Source organism: Triticum aestivum, chromosome 1A, assembly GCF_018294505.1.
Source record: "Triticum aestivum cultivar Chinese Spring chromosome 1A, IWGSC CS RefSeq v2.1, whole genome shotgun sequence".
In the NCBI taxonomy this organism is placed as follows: Eukaryota; Viridiplantae; Streptophyta; class Magnoliopsida; order Poales; family Poaceae; genus Triticum; species Triticum aestivum.
The window spans coordinates 504,511,815-504,531,398 of record NC_057794.1 but is presented as its reverse complement, the minus strand read 5'-3'; positions in this window follow the sequence as shown (position 1 = coordinate 504,531,398).

Here is a 19,584-nt window from a genome sequence, read left to right as displayed (position 1 = left end):
TTCCCAAGAAGGAGCAAGCTTGTGTGGTTTGTGCTGATCCACTCGGAGAACCAAATCCCCTTCCTGGAAGGCTCGACCTCTCACATTTCTGGCGTGGAAACGGCGCAAATCTTGTTGGTAGATGGTCGACCGGATCAGAGCCATCTCCCTTTCTTCCTCTAAAAGGTCGACTGCGTCCTGCCGCGCTTGTTCAGCTTCTGCTTCGTTGTAGATTTCAACTCGGGGAGCATTATGGAGAAGATCACTCGGCAAGACTGCTTCAGCTCCGTAGACCAAGAAGAATGGAGTTCTTCCGGTCGACCGATTAGGTGTGGTCCGCAGTCCCCAGAGTACAGAGGGAAGTTCGTCGACCCAAGCTCCAGCCGCGTGTTTGAGATCACGCATCAGTCGAGGCTTCAATCCCTTAAGAATCAGTCCATTAGCTCGCTCTGCTTGTCCATTCGACTGCGGATGGGCGACTGAAGCGTAGTCGACCCGTGTGCCCTGGGAGTCGCAGAAAGCTCTGAATTCCTCTGAGTCAAAGTTCGACCCATTATCCGTAATGATGCTGTGCGGGACTCCATATCTGAATATTAGTTCCCTGATGAAGCTAACAGCAGTACCGGTGTCAAGGCTCTTGATTGGTTTAGCCTCGATCCACTTGGTGAACTTGTCGACTGCCACCAGTACATGCGTGAAGCCGCTTCGTCCTGTTCTCAAAGGACCGACCATGTCCAGCCCCCAAACTGCAAAAGGCCAGACGAGTGGGATGGTCTTCAAAGCTGACGCAGGCTTGTGCGACATATTCGAGTAGAACTGACATCCCTCGCACTTATCCACTATCTCTTTTGCCATCTCATTCGCCTTGGCCAGTAAAATCCGGCTCGGTATGCTTTGGCCACGATGGTCCGAGAGGACGCATGATGACCACAGGTCCCCGAGTGAATATCATTGAGGATGAGTCGACCTTCTTCTGGTGTTATGCACTTCTGACCGACTCCAGTCGCGCTTTCTCTGTATAATTGTCCTTTGATTACGGTAAAGGCCTTAGATCGACGGACGATCTGTCGAGCCTCTTCCTCATCCTCCGGAAGCTCTTTCCTCAAGATATATGCGACATACGGAATCGTCCAGTCGGGAATGACCACCAAAACCTCCATGATCAAGTCGACCACCGCTGGGACTTCAACTTCAGTCGGATCTGTGGCACTCTTGGGCTGCGGAGTTTCTTCGGTGAAAGGATCTTCTTTGACTGACGGAGTGTGTATATGCTCCAAGAACACACCACTCGGAATGGCTTCTCTCTTGGAACCTATCTTTGCTAGATCATCAGCTGCTTGATTTTTCAGTCGGGGTATATGATGGAGCTCCAACCCCTCGAACTTCTTTTCCAGCTTCCTCACTGCACTGCAGTATCCAGTCATGGCTGGGCTTCTCACGTCCCACTCTTTCATCACCTGATTGACCACTAAATCCGAGTCGCCATAGACCATTAGGCGACGGACGCCGAGTGAAATGGCCATGCGCAACCCATATAAGAGGGCCTCATATTCTGCCTCATTGTTGGAGGAATCAAAGTGAATCTGGAGCACATATCTGAGCTTATCTCCTCTGGGGGAAACCAGGACAACCCCAGCACCGGAACCATTCAACATCTTAGAGCCATCAAAAAACATGGTCCAATGCTCCGAGTGAACTTCAGTCGGCTGCTGCTGTTCAATCCACTCGGCGAGGAAATCTGCTATTGCCTGGGACTTAATGGCTTTCTTTGCCTCAAACTTGATATCAAGGGGAAGAAGTTCAATCGCCCATTTGGCCACTCGACCAGTTGCATCTCTGTTGTGCAAAATCTCTGATAGTGGAGCGTCGCTGACGACTGTGATGGAATGGTCAGAGAAATAATGAGCAACCTTCTTTGTGGTCATGTATATTCCATACACAAGCTTCTGATAATGAGGATATCTCTGCTTGGATGGAGTCAAGACTTCAGACAAATAATACACTGGGCGCTGAACTTTGAGAGCTTTTCCTTCTTCTTCCCGCTCGACCGTTAGCACAGTACTGACGACTTGTCCTGTGGCTGCGATGTAGAGCAACAGAGGCTCTTTGCTGATTGGAGCAGCAAGCACCGGCTGGGTGGAGAGCAGAGCTTTTAGCTCGGCAAACGCTGCATCAGCTTCTGGAGTCCACTCGAACTTGTCAGCCTTCTTCATCAGTCGGTAAAGAGGCAGTGCCTTTTCACCGAGTCGTGAGATGAATCGACTTAATGCGGCCAAGCATCCAGTAAGCTTCTGGACATCGTGCACTCGCACAGGGCGTTTCATTCGGAGAATAGTGCCAATCTTCTCTGGGTTAGCGTCGATTCCCCGTTCGGAAACGAGAAAACCGAGTAACTTGCCACCAGGAACTCCAAATGTGCACTTTGATGGATTGAGCTTGATATCATACCTTCTGAGGTTGGCAAATGTTTCGGCGAGGTCAGCGAGCAGGTCGGAACCTTTTCGTGACTTGACAACAATATCATCCATATAAGCTTCCACATTCCGACTGATTTGAGTGAGTAGACACTTCTGAATCATTCGCATAAATGTGGCTCCGGCATTCTTGAGGCCGAATGGCATGGTGATATAGCAGAAGCACCCGAATGGAGTGATGAAAGCTGTTTTTACCTCATCGGGCCCGTACAGATGGATCTGGTGGTACCCGGAGTAAGCATCTAAAAAAGACAACCTCTCGCATCCCGCGGTCGAGTCAACAATTTGATCTATGCGAGGGAGAGGAAAGTGATCTTTCGGGCAGGCCCGGTTGATGTGCTTGAAATCAATGCACATTCGGAGCGACTTGTCCTTCTTAGGTACCATGACGACATTAGCGAGCCACTCAGAGTGGTATATCTCTCGGATAAATCCTGCCGCCAACAGTCGAGCCACTTCTTCACCGATGGCCTTTCTCTTCTAGACGGCGGACCGCCGAAGATGTTCTTTGACTGGTTTTGCAGACGAGTCGACTCTTAGGCGATGCTCAGCCAGTCCCCTGGGAACACCTGGCATGTCAGCGGGCTTCCATGCAAAAATGTCCCAGTTCTCACGGAGGAACTGGATGAGCGCTTCTTCCTATTTTGGGTCGAGTGTTGTGGAGATGCGGGTCGGAGCTGCATCGGGGTCGGTCGGATGAATATGAACAGGCTTCGTCTCCCCAGACGACTGGAATGCAGACTCTGTAGCGGGTTTCTTCGATCGCAGCAAATCACTCGGATCTGCGTTTTGCTTGTACTCCTCGAACTCGACCGCTGTCACTTGGGAATCGGCAATCTTGGAGCCCTTCTGAAAGCACTCCTCTGCCTTTTTCCTATCGCCGGTGATAGTGATCACTCCTTTGGGGCCGGGCATCTTCAATTTGAGGTACACGTAACATGGTCGAGCCATGAACCGTGCGTAAGCTGGTCTCCCCAAAATGGCATGATATGCACTTTGAAAATCCACGACCTCAAACGTCAACTTTTCCTTGCGAAAATGCTTCGAATCACCAAACACCACGTCCAAAGCTATCTGGCCGAGTGACTCGGCCTTCTTCCCTGGTATAACTCCATGAAAGCTCATGTTACTAGTGCTCAGTCGGGACATCGGAATGCCCATACCTTTCAATGTGTCTGCATACAACAAGTTCAGCCCACTTCCACCATCCATCAGCACTTTTGTCAGTCGAGTGCCTTCGACAACTGGATCGACCACCAAAGCTTGCCTCCCAGGGGTGGCAATATGAGTCGGGTGATCAGATTGGTCGAATGTGATGGGTGTTTGAGACCACTTCAGATAATTTGCCTTTGCTGGGGCAACCATGTTCACCTCTCGGTTAATCACTTTCAGTCGACTTCTGCTTTCCACATCTGCAAAGATCATCAGAGTGGAGTTGATATGCGGATATCCTCCCTCACTGTCCTCCTTGTCTTCGGCCTTGTCCGACTCCTTCTCCTTGTCTTTAGACTGTTTTCCCTGAAACTGCTGGATCAGGAGTCGACATTGGCGAGTGGTGTGCTTTGGGTAAATGATATTCCCCTCTTCGTCTTTCTTCGTGTGAATGTGACATGGCATATCCATCACGTCGTTCCCTTCTTTATCCTTTACCTTCTTGGGGTTCCAGGATCCTTTTGGTTTCCCCTTAAACTTTCCTTGAGTCACGGCCAGAGCCTCTCCAGGAGCTGCCGGTTCAGCCTTCCGCTTCTGTTTCCGACTGGTGTTTCCTTTTTCCGACTGACTCGGCTTGTGCTTGCCGCTTCGGAGTCGGTCTTCTTCTTCGCCGTTGGCGTACTTGGTAGCAATCTCCATCATCCGACTCAAGGTCATGTCACCGGTTCGACCAAATTTCAAACTCAGTTCTCTGTTCTTGACGCCGTCTTTGAAGGCGCAGACTGCCTGATGATCAGAGACATTTTCCACAGTGTGGTGCAAAGTGATCCACCTCTGAATATACTCTCTGAGAGTCTCATTAGCTTTCTGCACGCAGACTTGCAACTCTGTCAATCCAGCTGGTCGCTTGCAAGTCCCTTCAAACGTTCTGACGAACACTCGGGACAGATCTTCCCAAGTGTAAATGCTGCTAGGAGGTAATTGAGTCAACCATGCCCTGGCAGAACCTTCCAACATGAGGGGTAAATGCTTCATGGCCACCTCGTCGTTCCCACCACCAATCTGAACTGCCACTCGGTAGTCTTCAAGCCAAGTTTCAGGCTTAGACTCACCAGTGAACTTGCTGACTCCTGTTGCCAACCTGAAATTGGGGGGATAACTGCGGCTCTGATAGCTCTGCTGAAACATTCAGGACCAGAAACATGCACTCGACTGCTTGTGGGTACATCTCTGTCGAGTGCACCTCGATGGGCTCTGTTCCGGTCGACCAACCCTTGCACGATAATGGATCGCGCGTCGAAGCCTGGTTCTCTGGGGTCAACTGGAACCCTACGCCCTGTACTGTACTGACGCCTATCATCTGGCTGCCGAGGAGCGTAAGACCCACCCCTCGGAGGGGAATAGGGCACTCGACGCCTATCATCTCGGTCGAGTCTGTCGCCATATTGATCTCGCCGATTCTCGCGCCCTTCGCGCCGCGGAGGCGATCTGGGGCTGTGAGCCGACTGAACCGTATTCACAGTGACGGATCGACTGTGAATTCTGTTGCGCGACTGAGACACGGCTGAATTCTGATCTCCTGCTGCCCGGAGCAGATCCCTGATCTGCAGCAAACCTCTGCCAGCTTCCGACTGCGAAGGCTGGATGGACTCTGCTATACGGGTCGCAGCTGCTAAATTCTGAATTGGGGTTCGATATACCTGAGTCGGCGGGAAGAGTTGACGTCGACTGGTGTCGGGAACTCGTTGCCGCGCGCGCTCGTCGAGTGCTCGCTGAAGGTTCTCCAGTCGAGTGCGCTCGGCCAAATTGGCCAGGCGCGCCTCCTCCAAGGCACGAGCCTCGGGGGTTTCTCCTGCGATGGGAATACGCAGGGGATCCTCGTTCCTGCGGCGAAGTTCCTCTCTTTGCAGAGAGTCGAGTGGCTCGGGTTGGTACTCTTCGTAGCCTCGCGTAGGGTCGCCGCCGTCACCTGCTCCACCACCACGGGCGAAGCCAGGGGGACTGTGGGGCCCATCGACCATCAAGATTTCCGCCGCTGGATCACTGCTACCGCACTCGGATGCAGTCTCTACGGAGCCAGTCGACAGGTCGAACAAGCCGTAGAGAGGTTCGTCGGGCTCGATTGCCGCAACTTGGGTGGTGGCCGATTGGCGAGCCACCGCGTGCCTCACCCATCGCTGAAGCCTCGACCGGCCCGAGCGCTTGCGCTGGCGGGAGACCGGGAGGGTGGACGATGGAGGAGCCGACCGATACTGGGTCGACGGTTGCCGCAGCAGAACGCCGCGGACACATGCGCGAAAATGCGTCGCACCGCGGACGGGGAGCGCATCTACGTCGAGTGGAGCCTCCTGGAGCCATGCGGAGTCGTCGGCGATGAAGGTGAGAGTGCCGAGACGGATCTCTTGACCCTCGACCACAACTCCAGCAGACACCATGATGAAAGTACTCGGAAGAATCGCAACTTCTCCACAAAATCGCTAAAACACCTGCCCCAAGGTGGGCGCCAACTGTCGTGGTTCTAAGCCTGACAGTAGAGTGGGGGGTAGGTATGGAGAGGCAAGGTCCTAGCTATGGAGAGGTTGTAAGCACAAAGGATGTACGAGTTCAGGCCCTTCTCGGAAGAAGTAACAGCCCTACGTCTCGGAGCCCGGAGGCGGTCGAGTGGATTATGAGTGTATGAACTACAAGGTGCCGAACCCTTCTGCCTGTGGAGGGGGGTGGCTTATATAGAGTGCACCAGGACCCCAGCCAGCCCACGTAGGAGAGGGTTTAAGGTGAGTTAAGTCTGGGGCGTTACTGGTAACGCCCCACATAAAGTGCCTTTACTATCATAAAGTCTACTTGATTACAGGCCGTTGCAGTGCAGAGTGCCTCTTGACCTCCTGGTGGTCGAGTGAGTCTTCGTGGTCGAGTCCTTCAGGCTAGTCGAGTGAATCCTCGTTGGTCGACTGGAAGGCGACCTCTTCTAAGGATGTCCTGGGGTAAGTTACTTGGATCAGGTCCATGACCCTACCCTAGGTACATAACCCCATCAACTCCAGAGCAGAAAAATTAACCTTTGAGGTGGTTAAGATCAAAAGCCCATATCATGCTCTGTTTGGACGGCCGTCTTATGCCAAATTCATGGCTCGGCCATGTTATGTGGATCTGCAGCTTAAGATGTTGGGTTATAAGGGCACCATTACAGTACATAGGAGCCGGAAAATAGTTTTGGAGTGTGAAGAAGGTGATGCTGCCTATGCTGAATCTGTCTGTGCAACAGAGGAGTTAAAATTTTACAAAGAACATATTGACCCGGCAGACATGACATCATTAAAGAAACCAACAATAGAGCATGAGCCGGTGTTGAAGTTCAAATCAGCTGACGACACCAAGATGGTTGACTTTGTGTTTGGCGACTCATCCAAGCAGTTCATCATCAGTGCTAACTTGGATCCAAAATAGGTAAGCGCGCTCATCGAGTTCATCCCTGAGAACCGGGACATCTTCGCATGGAAACCTTCAGACATGTCGGGTGTCCCGAGGGAACTCGCCGAGCACACTCTCAATATTGATCCAAAGTTTAAACCTGTCAGACAGTTTCTCCGGCGGTTCAATGAAGAAAGGCGCAAGGCCATTGGAGAAGAGGTGGCCCGGCTTTTGGCAGCTGAGTTCATTGTAGAGGTCTTTCACCCAGAGTGGTTAGCCAACTCGGTGCATGTACTAAAAAAGAATGGCACCTGGCGTATGTGTGTGGATTACACCGATCTGAACAAGGCTTATCCAGTTGATCCTTTTGCCCTCCCCCGTATCGATTAGATCATTGATGCTATGGCGGGTTATGCATGTTTGAGTTTCTTGGATGCTTATTCCAGTTATCATCAGATTAAGATGGCAGTCAAGGATCAGGAGAAGACGACTTTTATCACTCCTTTTGGAGCTTTCTGCTATGTTTCTATGCCTTTTGGGCTTAAGAGTGCCCAGGCGACTTATCAACGGTGTGTGCAGAATTGTCTTCACAATCAAATTGGGCGTAATGTTCATGCTTATGTGGATGATATAGTGGTAAAATCCAGGAAAGAGGAAACCTTGGTCACAGATCTGAAAGAGACTTTTGATAATCTCTAGGTCTACAAAATGATGCTTAACCCGGCCAAGTGTGTTTTTGGAGTTCCAGCCGGCAAGCTCTTGGGTTTTTTGGTGTCTAACAGAGGTATTGAGGCTAACCCGGAGAAAATCAAGGCAATTACATCCCTGGCCAAGCCAACATGCATGAATGACGTTCAATGACTGGCGGGCCGTGTTGCTGCTTTGAGCCGGTTCATAAGCCGGTTAGGGGAGAAGGCAATGCCTCTGTATCAGATGATGAAGAAAACAGATGATTTTGTTTGGAGCGATGCTGCAAACTCTGCTTTTGAAGATTTGAAGACGCAGCTTGCTGAGCCGCCGGTCCTGGCTACTCCAGTTGAGAAAGAGCCGCTGTTGTTATACGTGGCCGCTAACTCACAAGCTGTTAGTGTGGCTATTGTGGTGGAGTGCAAGGAGGCTGGCAAGGAGCATCCGGTTCAACGGCCGGTTTACTACGTCGGTGAGGTGTTAATTGAATCCAAGCAACGATATCCGCATTGGCAGAAGCTCGTATATGGGGTGTTCATGGCAAGCCGGAAGCTTAAGCATTATTTTCAGGGACATCGAATCACCGTGGTTAGCTCTGCTCCTTTGGGAGACATCATTCAAAACAGAGAAGCCACTGAGCGAGTCGCCAAGTGGGCAATTGAGCTTGGGTCTCATGGGTTGAAGTATGTGCCACGTACCGCGATCAAATCTCAAGCACTGGTTGACTTCATTAACGACTGGACAGAGATGCAGATGCCAGAAGAGAAACTAGACAACACGTATTGGACTATTCATTTTGATGGGTCCAGACAGTTGGAAGGCTCGGGGGCTGGAGTTGTGTTAACATCTCCGCGAGGTGACAAATTTTGTTATGTGTTACGGTTGATGTTTCCTTGCACTAACAACACAGCAAAGTATGAAGCCTCGCTCCATGGTCTTCGAGTGGCAAAAAAGATGAGTTTGAGCCGGGTCAGATGTCTTTGCGACTCAGATCTAGTGGCTCAACAGGTATCAGGCAATTGGGATTCCAAGGACCCTCTCATGGCGGCTTATCGCCGGGAGGTTGATGCTGTTGTAGGGTATTTTAAAGGTTATCAGGTGGAGCACATTGACCATCGAAAGAATGAAGCGGCTGATGCTTTAAGCCGGTTGGGGTTTCAGCGTAAGCCGGTACCACCTAACACATTTTTAGATGTCTTACATAACCCGTCTGTCAAGCTGCCCACAGAGGAAGATTTAGCTGTTCCTGACCCGGAGGCACAGTTGGTGTCGGCTCTTCATGTCATCCCAGATTGGACAGTACCGTTCTTGGCATACATGACCTGGGGAGAGTTGCCAGCAGATGAGACCCTGGCTCGACAGATAACCCGGTGGTCTAAGTCAATGTCGATTTCGGAAGGAGAATTATACCATCACAGTGTCTCTAGAGCGTTTCAGCGGTGTGTTTCCCCGGAAGAAGGTCAAGAAATACTTCGTGAGATCCATGCAGGCGATTGTGTTCATCATGCCGGGTCAAAATCTCTGGTGGCCAAGGCTTTTCATCACAGTTTTTACTGGTTGACGGCTCATGCTGATGCAAAATATATGGTCAGTAGATGTGATGGATGTCAAAATTTTGCACGACGGGCGCATGTGCCGGCTTAGGAGCTCCGGATGATTCCAATCACTTGGCCGTTTGCGGTCTGGGGGCTTTACATGGTGGGACCTTTCAAAAGGTCTAAGGATAAAAAGACACATCTCTTGGTGGCAGTTGATAAATTCACTAAGTGGGTTGAGGCGGAGCCAGTGAGTACGTGTGACGCGGCCACGGCGGTTCAGTTCATGAAAAAGGTGATCTTCCGTTTTGGTTTTCCACACAGCATTATCACTAACAATGGCACTAATCTATCCCAAGGGGCTATGGAGGAGTTTTGTCAACGTGAGCACATCCGGATTGATGTTTCTTCTATAGCTCATCCTCAATCCAATGGTCAAGCTAAGAGAGCCAATCAGGAAATTTTGAAAGGTATAAAACCCCGGCTTATGGTTCCCTTAGAGCGAACACCGGGTTGTTGGGTAGAGGAATTACCCTCGATGTTGTGGAGTATAAACACCACACCTAATAGGTCGACAGGTTACACACCCTTCTTCATGGTTTATGGAGCAGAAGCAGTGTTGCCTAGTGACATCCGTCATGACTCGCCATGTGTGGCGGCTTATGTTGAAGCTAATAATGAACAAGCCAGACAGGATGCACTTGACTTGTTGGATGAAGAAAGAGACTTACCAGCGGCCCGGTCAGCAATTTATCAACATGACCTACGCCGTTATCACAGCCACCGGGTTAAGTCCAGGACTTTTCAGGAAGGCGACTTGGTGCTCCGGCTCATCTAGGATCTATCAGATGCACACAAGTTATCCCCACCTTGGGAAGGACCCTTTGTGGTCAGTAATAACTTAAACAACGGGTCATATTACCTCATTGACGTTCGAGAGCACAAAGACTCACGTAAGTCGGAGGAGGAGACCCGCCGGCCGTGGAACATTGCTCAACTTCGGCCATACTACACCTGAGCCACCGGCTCTCATCATGTACATACTTTGACGTTGTATATACCATGATAAGTAATAAAGTAAGACCATCGGTCTCTTTTCTTTTCAAAGATTATGCATCTTTGTTATTTCTTTATTTCAAATGACTAATAAGGAGCTGATCATATTTGAATCAAATTTAACCTCCTTTGGTCTGGCTTATGATCGTATCCGAATCTAGCTGCAAATCTGATGGTCACTTGGGGGCTTCCTGTTCAAACACAGGTCGTATTCAAACCAAAGAGAACATAGCTGTGGTAACCCTCTTGATCGGCTCAAGGCCAAACTCACTTGGGGGCTTCTTGATCGTATCCGAATCATAGATTAACCCCGTCTGGGTCCAACTTGGATCGTATTCGAATCAGGGTCATTAAAAACCTCTCAAGGTCATTTGGGGGCTTCCTGTTCAAACATAGGTCGTATTCGAACCAAAGAGAACATAACTGTCGGTACCCTCTTGATCGGCGCAACGCCAAAACCACTGGGGGCTATATGGTCGTATTCGAACCTTAGCTTAACCCCTTTGGTCTGGTTTACTGATCGTATTCGAATCAGAAGCCCCCAACCTTTTGAATACAAGGTTAAATTATGCTTATTATCTGTTGTTTGCCTTTTAGTTTTTTGTTGTCTCAATATTGCAAATAATTAGCTTGGTCTTCTTCACCGGCTCAACTATTTGACAACACAGCTACCAAGGTACAATGATCATTGAGTATTCAAAAGCATTGACTTGTCATGAAAGTTTGAATTATCAATTTCATCACCCGGGTTATTCAAGCCGGTGGTCTAAGGATCAAAAGGTACAAGGTATGGTTATTACTTATACGCAATTACCTGCTGCATTAACTAAAAGAGTTAGTCTCAGCCCTTGTCCTTTGTTTATATCTGTTTCTGGTTCTTATTGTGGTAAACATATTGGTTATAAACTGAGTGTTTTAACCAGTTTGGTTCTAAGCCGCTAAGCCAGTCTTTTCTTTGTATCTACAGGAACATAATTCAAATGTTGCAGAAACAAACATTAAATGCGATGCATACATTGGCATCAGGAAACACAGAATCACATAGAAGTGTTTTATGCGCGATGGCATAAGCAAAGCATACAGTGTTTTCACAGCTAAGCTATTACAAGGCTTTATAAGCCCACGAAGATGATCATTGTTCCTCCCTCGCCGGTTCACCACCTTCTGTTGGCTGGAAGTTGGGTTTTGACCAATCAAAACCATTCACGGTGACAAATTCAGCTTCATCGTCGATCAGGTCGACCGGGTCAACTTCCGGGGCAAATGTATCTTCTCTTACCGGTGGAATCAAATATGTTACCTTGTACGAGGGAGTGGCCATCTTCTTATTCTCACTATCAAAACCCGGCTGATATTTGTCAATATTGGTATCATCTCCAAGGGTAGTTGCCTGAGGCCAGACTCCGCACACGCAAGCCATGAAATCATCCTGCTCAAAGGGCGATCCGTCTTCCTTCACGGTGGGATAGCCTCTGGCCACGTCTGTCGGGTCTAGGTTTGGCACCCAAGCCTTGGAGCAGCTCAGGGCAGTCAAAGCCCCGGCTCGCGCACAGGAACGTTTCACTTCTTGAAACCTGGCAGGCAGGATTGACAGTTTCTTCAGGACGTCGCTGAGCCGGTTGGGTCCTTGATTGGCAGGAGAGATGGCGGCAAGAGCCCGCTGTCCGCCAATATACAGTTGTTCTACCAAAGTATACACTGCCTTCAGTTTAATCAAAGGGTCTTGGCTCAGATTTTTGCTTCGAGGGCCTGCACATATTTTATACACAAAGTCAGCTGGCGGCTTATACTCCGGATCAGCAACAAACACATAAAGTTAAAATCGTATGGCTTACCAAAGATGGTAGCCACCATTTGAGACACTCGGCCCTTTAACCCGTTTAGCTCGGTTGAAATCTCTTCAAAGGCGGTTTCGGCTTTCTCAGCACATTGGGTCAGAAGCATTTTTTCCTCCTCCCAAGTTTTCTTCTTGGCAGCGAAGCTGGTCTTCAAATTTTCCATCACAGAGAGACTTATTTGCAGTTTGGAGTTAGCAGATTTGATTTCTGCCTCCTGACTCGCTAGCCGGGTCTTCGCATCAGTCAATTGCGAGTTCAATTCAGATAAGGCATTCTGCAAAACATTTAGATGAGTCAAGATTTTGTTTTCAAGTTCAAAAATCAAGATTCAAGTCTCAATTACTTTACAAAAAAGCACTTGACACTTGGGGGCTAATGTATGCCAAATCAAAACTTTATGACTCTAAAGACATACTTTAAGTCCCAAGTACCTTACAAAGTAACAACACTTGGCACTTGGGGGCTAATGTATGCGGTTCAACAAGTTTTTGAAGGTTAAGCGGGAGTATTAAGTCCTTTGAATACGATACCAAACAATTTAAAGTACCGGGTCATTTATGATCAAAATGAACCGGCCCTTGGGGACTACAGGTGAAGCTTTGTTCTATTGAATTCAAGAAAAGTTTCAAAGGTAAAGGTCTTGGCCTATATTTTAAAGTCTATAGATCATTCCGGTTCTCTCATAATCCGAAGACTTGGGGGCTGAAGGAATATAGATAAGCCGGAAGAACGTACCTCGTATTTTAACTGCAGCTATTTGACCATTTCAATCTTAGAGTCGCGACTGGAGTGTACATGGCTGAGATAGCCGGATAAAATATCATTGGCATTTAGATGGTCATAGTTGGCAACGTCAAAGCGAACTTTCTGCCCCTCCAATGCCTCTTGTTTTGTAGTACACAGAGCCAACACGGTTGGGTTCCTTGGTTCAATAAAGCGGCTCTCGGTGATCTGAACGTCTTGCGCAGACGGTGATGGCGGGTTGGCTGAGCTTGATGGTCCAGTAGCAGAAGGGTTCACAGTGGTCTCATCAAATGACGACTCAGGAGGATTTGCTTCTATATCAACAGGCGGGTCTGCTGGAGCGTCGGTTAATGGAGAACATGGCCTGGTCGGGTCAGATGTAAGCACTGGCGGGTCTTCCACCGGTTTAGCTACCTTCGTTTTCTTGGATTTAGCTTGGCCACTAAGAAAAATGTTGCAGGATTGTTAGTATAAAGATACAATTTGAACAAACTAGAAAACATGAGGATTTTTCATTACCCAGGGGCAGTCTTGAAGGCCGGAAATTGCGTTTGCGATGAGTCGCCAGAAGAGCGAGACACCTCCTGAAAGGATAAAATAGAGTTAAAAGTAATACAAGGGGGAGGATCCATTAAAAAGAGTTAAAGACAGAAATAAGTAAACCTCATTCGGACGCTTCTGAGGAGTTTGTTGAAGAATGACAGACGGCTCATCTTCAGCCCAAGCTTGACGGCGGCTTTCATGTTGCTGCTTTTTCAAACGAAAGTTGGGATCCAAGTGAGCTAAAGGGTTAGAACACCTTACTTTACGGATCACTCGTCGAACTTTTTGTCTTGGCAAGGGCTCTAAGTCGGAGGAAATGATAGTTACCTCTGCTTCCACAGCCTGACTGGCCCCAGTGTCATCCTGGTAATGATCAGTGTCAATAAGATTGTTAAAAATTGGCCAACGGAATCAAGGGCTACCTTTGAGTCATATGTATCATCAAGCTTCATCAAATCTGCAGCAGTGCTCTTCTTCTTCTTTTTCGTCCTCCGAGTTGTTTTCTTGGCGTTTATGGCGGCGACTTTTGCTTTCTTGGCGGCCTCGTGGTCATACTTAACTTTCCAGAAGTCAGAGTTGGCCTGCAGACATGTAAAAACAAGATAAAGAGTCAGACAAGTATTAAAACAATATGGCTGGGAAAATACAAAAGAGAGAAATAACGACATCCTTACTTCTGTAACCGGGTTAAGCTGGCACAAGGGGTTTAACCCGACAACACTTCAGTCTTCGTATTTCCCGTTCACCATTGAGACAATATCTTCTTCTGTAAATTGAACGGGGCTGTGACGAAGAGAGTCATCCGGGCCTCCGCCATACTCATACATCAGCTTTAACCGGCGGCTCAAAGGGATGACCCGCCATGAGATCCAGCAGCGGGTCAAATCAACTCCAGTTAACCCGTTCCCCAACACAGCATTGATCCTTTTGATAGACGGTATCAGCCTCTTGCGTTCAGCGACGGTAAGCTTATCAGGAAGCGCGAACTTGGAGTCAAGACGATCGGGGCGATAACCCGGCAGTGGCTTCTCGTTTGCTGGAGAAGTGTCCTGGCAGTAGAACCAAGTCTGGTTCCAGTCCTTTGGGTGACTTGGTAAGACAATGAGGGGGGAGACGGCACCCTACCGGCGCTGAATTGATATGCCTCCAAGCTCTAAGCTAAGGCCGTTGGTGCACTCATTCTGCCGGTTCAGATAAAAGTATTCTCTAAACAACTCCACGGTCGGCTCTTGTTGGAGATATACTTCACAGAGTACTTGGAAGTTACATATGTTAGATATGGAATTAGGCCCGATATCTTGACGATGGAGCTTGAAAAAGTGGAGGGCCTCTCTGAAGAACTTTGAGCCGGGCAGTGAGAAGCCACGGTTCATGTGGTCAGTGAAAACAATCACCTCACGTCTCTTGGATTGGGCCGTTCTTCTTCCGGGTCAGGGGCACGGTAAGACATGACGGTTTTCGCTGGCAGAAATCCTATGGTGAAGAACTCTTTTAAACGTTCCTCAGTTATGGTTGAGGGAACCCAATTACAGATAGTTGGTGTTTTGGACGGCATGATGTGCAAAGAACTGGAAAGAAAAACAAGATGACGGTTTAGGTTAATGGTGAGATTGACAGTTAAGTGATGAAGATGAAAACAAGTAATGATGGCTTAGTTAAGGGCTAATGGCATATAAGGAAAATTAAGCCGGCATGATAAGCCGCCATGACTACAGACATTTGAAAAAGGCAAATTCAGCTAAGTATTGAGACAAACAAGTTTCCTACATTGCTTGGTATTATTCCAGATCAAATGGTTATTCAAAATGAAAGCAATTCTAGACCTAAAAAGTTCAGTATAGAGGAGTCGGTAAGTTCTGAAGCAGCCTTTTTATTAGAGAAAGGGATTTGTGGATCAAGAAGAGGTACAAAAACACTACTGTGTGAGCATATACATAACTTTTTAGATCAGAAAAGGCTGGCGGTGGAAGAACTACGATGAACTATGAAGAACACGCAGGAACTTGAAAACCCTAATGCAGATCTGAGAAATGAAGGAAAGAAAACTTATGGTTGCAGGTCTACTGCGGAGGTCGCCGCGGTTTCTCTGGATCGGTTAAGGTTGATGCAGCGGCCAAAGTTGATGGAGACGGAGATGAGGCGCGGCGGTGGCAGAACTCGAGCAGCAGGGGGGTTTGCGAGAGGAAGAAGACAGAGTGAGAGAGGAAAGTGAGAAGGCTGAGGCGAGCCTATTTTTAAGGAAAAGATGCGAACAGACGGACGTGAAAATCAAGGAAGAGCCGAATAATGGTTATCCAGCTATACAGGCGCCTCGATTCTTGGTAAACATTAAAGATAAAAGATCCGTTGAAAGATGACGTCATCAAAGTTTTTTGCGTTTTCAAGAGATGACGTCACGACGGGTTACAAGAAAATTTCAACGAAGATAAGAAGATGAATTTTTGTCTAAGTATTGAAGATTGACAAAGAACGAAGTTCAAAGTCAACCTGGGGCCTAATGTTGGGGATATTACTATCGGCTATGACCCGCCCAGGAGGGGCCGGGTCAGCCCCAAAGGCGGGTTACACAAGAAGCCCAGTAAACATTCAAGATTGTAGTTTATTAAGTCTTATAGAAGGCCCAAAGGTCTGAAGCCAGTTTAAGGCCTGATATTGTGAACCGTTGTATGTAAGGAAAGACTTATAAAGAAAGGCATGTAAAGGAAGTCACCGAGCCGGACACGATTATGAGCCGGCCGGGACTCTGTAGGCCACCAGGCGTCAACCCATGTATATAAGGGGACGACCCGATGGCGGCTTAGGGCAGGAAACAACAAGTCGATAACCAAGCCGGCGAGTTGAGCCTCTTGGTGATCGAAACCCCAGCAATACCAATCCCAACTAGACATAGGCTTTTACCTTCATCGTAAGGGGCCGAACTAGTATAAAACCCACTCGTGTCCTTTGTCCCGATTAACCCCTTTAAGCTTCCTTGTGCGATGGCCCTACGACTAAGTCCTTGCTCTAGGACATCTACCGTGACAATTCCACGACAGTAGTAAATTCTTAACATCTTCAGTTTAATACCCTTTTCTTTCATAGATTTCTTTGCCTCTTGCATATCTTCAGGACTGAGAAATAGAATACCCCTTTTCTTCGGATTTGGCTTAGGAGTTGGTTCAGGAAGTGTCCAATTATTTTCATTAGTCAACATATTATTCAATAGAATTTCAGCTTGATCAACAGTTATTTCCCTGAAAACACAACCAACACAACTATCCAGGTAATCTCTGGAAGCATCAGTTAGTCCATTATAAAAGATATCAAGTATTTTAATTTTCTTGAGAGGATGATCAGGCAAAGCATTAAGTAACTGGAGAAGCCTCCCCCAAGCTTGTGAGAGACTCTCTTCTTCAATTTGCACAAAATTATATATTTCCCTTAAAGCAGCTTGTTTCTTATGAGTCGGGAAATATTTAGAACAGAAGTAATGAATCATATCCTGGGGACTACGCACACAACTGATACGTCCATTTTGCATCATGCTTTTATATCGATATTTATTTCATTATGGGCTGTTATTACACATTATGTCACAATACTTATGCCTATTCTCTCTTATTTTACAAGGTTTACATAAAGAGGGAGAATGTCGGCAGCTGGGATTCTGGGCAGGAAAAGGAGCAAATATTAGAGAGCTATTCTGCGCAGCTCCAAAAGTCCTGAAACTTCACGGAAGTCGTTTTCAGAATATATAAAAAATACTGAGCGCAAGAAGTTCCGGAGGGGGGCCACACCCTGCCCATGAGGGTGGGGGCACGCCCCCTGCCACGTGGACCCCTTGGTAGCCCTCCGATGCCCATCCTCTGCTATATTGAGTCTTTCGATGAGGAAAAAATCATAAGCAAGATTTCGAGATGAGACTCCGCCGCCACGAGGCGGAACCTTGGCGGAACCAATCTAGGGCTCTGGCGGAGCTGTTCTGCCGGGGAAACTTCCCTCCGGGAGGGGGTAATGTCGTGGTTCTAACTCTGACAGTGATGTAGGGGGGTATGTATGGAGAGGCTAGGTCTCAGCTATTGGGAAGTTGTAAACACACCAAGATGTACGAGTTCAGGCCCTTCGCGGGGGAAGTAACATCCCTACGTCTCGGTGCCCGGAGGCGGTCGATTGGATTACTGGCGTGTGAATAACCGGGGTGCGAACCCTTCATACTGAGGAGGGGGGTGTCTTATATAGAGTTCACCAGCCCTCTCCTGCGCTCAGTAATGCAGGGTTTAAGGTACATTTAAGGTTGGGCGTTACTGGTAACGCCCCTAATAAAGTGCCATAATGACCATAAAGACTACTTAACAGCTGACCCTTTGCCTGCGGAGTGACTACAGGTCTCCTGGCGGTCGAGTGGTTGGCTTCATGGTCGAGTGATAGCCTGCAGGTCGAGTGTCTTGAATCCGTTGAGTGGGATACCTTCAAGTCGATTGAAAGGCGTCTTCTCCTAGGGATGTCCTAGGGTAGGACTCCTTTGGACAGGTCCGTGCCCCTACCCTAGGTACATAGCTTCATTAGGTAATCATCGCCATCGTCATCACCAACGATCCTCTCATTGGGAGGGGGTCAATCTCCATCAACATCTTCACCAGCACCATCTCCTCTCAAACCCTAGTTCATCTCTTGTATCCAATTCTTGTCTCTAAGTCCGGGATTGGTACCTGTGAGTTGCTAGTAGTGTTAATTACTCCTTGTAGTTGATGCTAGTTGGTTTATTTGGTGGAAGATCATATGTTCAGATCCTATATGCATATTAATACCCCTCTGATTATGAACATGAATATGCTTTGTGACTAGTTAAGTTTGTTCCTGAGGACATGGGAGAAGTCTTGCTATTAGTAGTCATGTGAATTTGGTATCCGTTCGATATTTTGATGAGATGTATGTTGTCTCTCCTCTAGTGGTGTTATGTGAACGTCGAGTACATGACACTTCACCATCATTTGGGCCTAGAGGAAGGCATTGGGAAGTAATAAGTAGATGATGGGTTGCTAGAGTGACAGAAGCTTAAACCCTAGTTTATGCGTTGCTTTGTAAGGGGCTGATTTGGATCCATATGTTTCATGCTATGGTTAGGTTTACCTTAATACTTTTGTTGTAGTTGCGGATGCTTGCAATAGAGGTTAATCCTAAGTGGGATGCTTGTCCAAGTAAGGGCAGTACCCAAGCACCGGTCCACCCACATACCAAATTATCAAAGTACCGAACACGAATCATATGATCGTGATGAAACCTAGCTTGACGATATTTCCCATGTGTCCTTGGGAGTGCTTTTCTCTATATAATAATTTGTCCAGGCTTGTCCTTTGATACAAAAGGGATTGGGCCACCTTTCTATACTTTATTTACTTTTGTTACTTGTTGCTCGTTACAAATTATCTGATCACAAAACTATCTGTTACCTATAATTTCAGTGCTTGCATAGAATACCTTGCTGAAAACCGCTTATCATTTCCTTCTGCTCCTCGTTGGGTTCGACACTCTTACTTATCGAAAGGACTATGATAGATCCCCTATACTTGTGGGTCATCAAGACTCTTTTCTAGCGCCATTGCCGGGGAGTGAAGCGCCTTTGATAGGTGGAATTTGGTAAGGAAAAATTTATATAGTGTGCTGAAATTTACTGTCACTTGTTACTATGAAAAGTAATCCTCTGAGGGGCTTATTCGGCGTATCTTCACCTCGACCAGACGAGCAAAGAGTTGCTCCTCAACATATTGAACCTACTGAAAATGAAAATGTCTACTTTGAGATTCCTTCGGGTATGATAGAAAAACTGCTAGCTAATCCTTTTGCAGGAGATGGAACAATGCATCCTGATGAGCACCTATTATATGTGGATGAAGTTTGTGGATTATTTAAGCTTGCAGGTGTACCTGATGATGTTATTAATAAGAAGGTCTTCCCTTTATCTTTGAAGGGAGATGCATTGACATGGTATAGGCTATGTGATGATATGGGATCATGGAACTACAAACGATCGAAATTGGAATTTCATCAGAAGTTTTATCCTATGCATCTTGTTCATCGTGATCGCAATTATATATATAATTTTTGGCCTCGCGAAGGAGAAAGCATCGCTCAAGCTTGGGGAGGCTTAAATCAATGTTATATTCATGCCCCAATCATGATCTTCCAAGA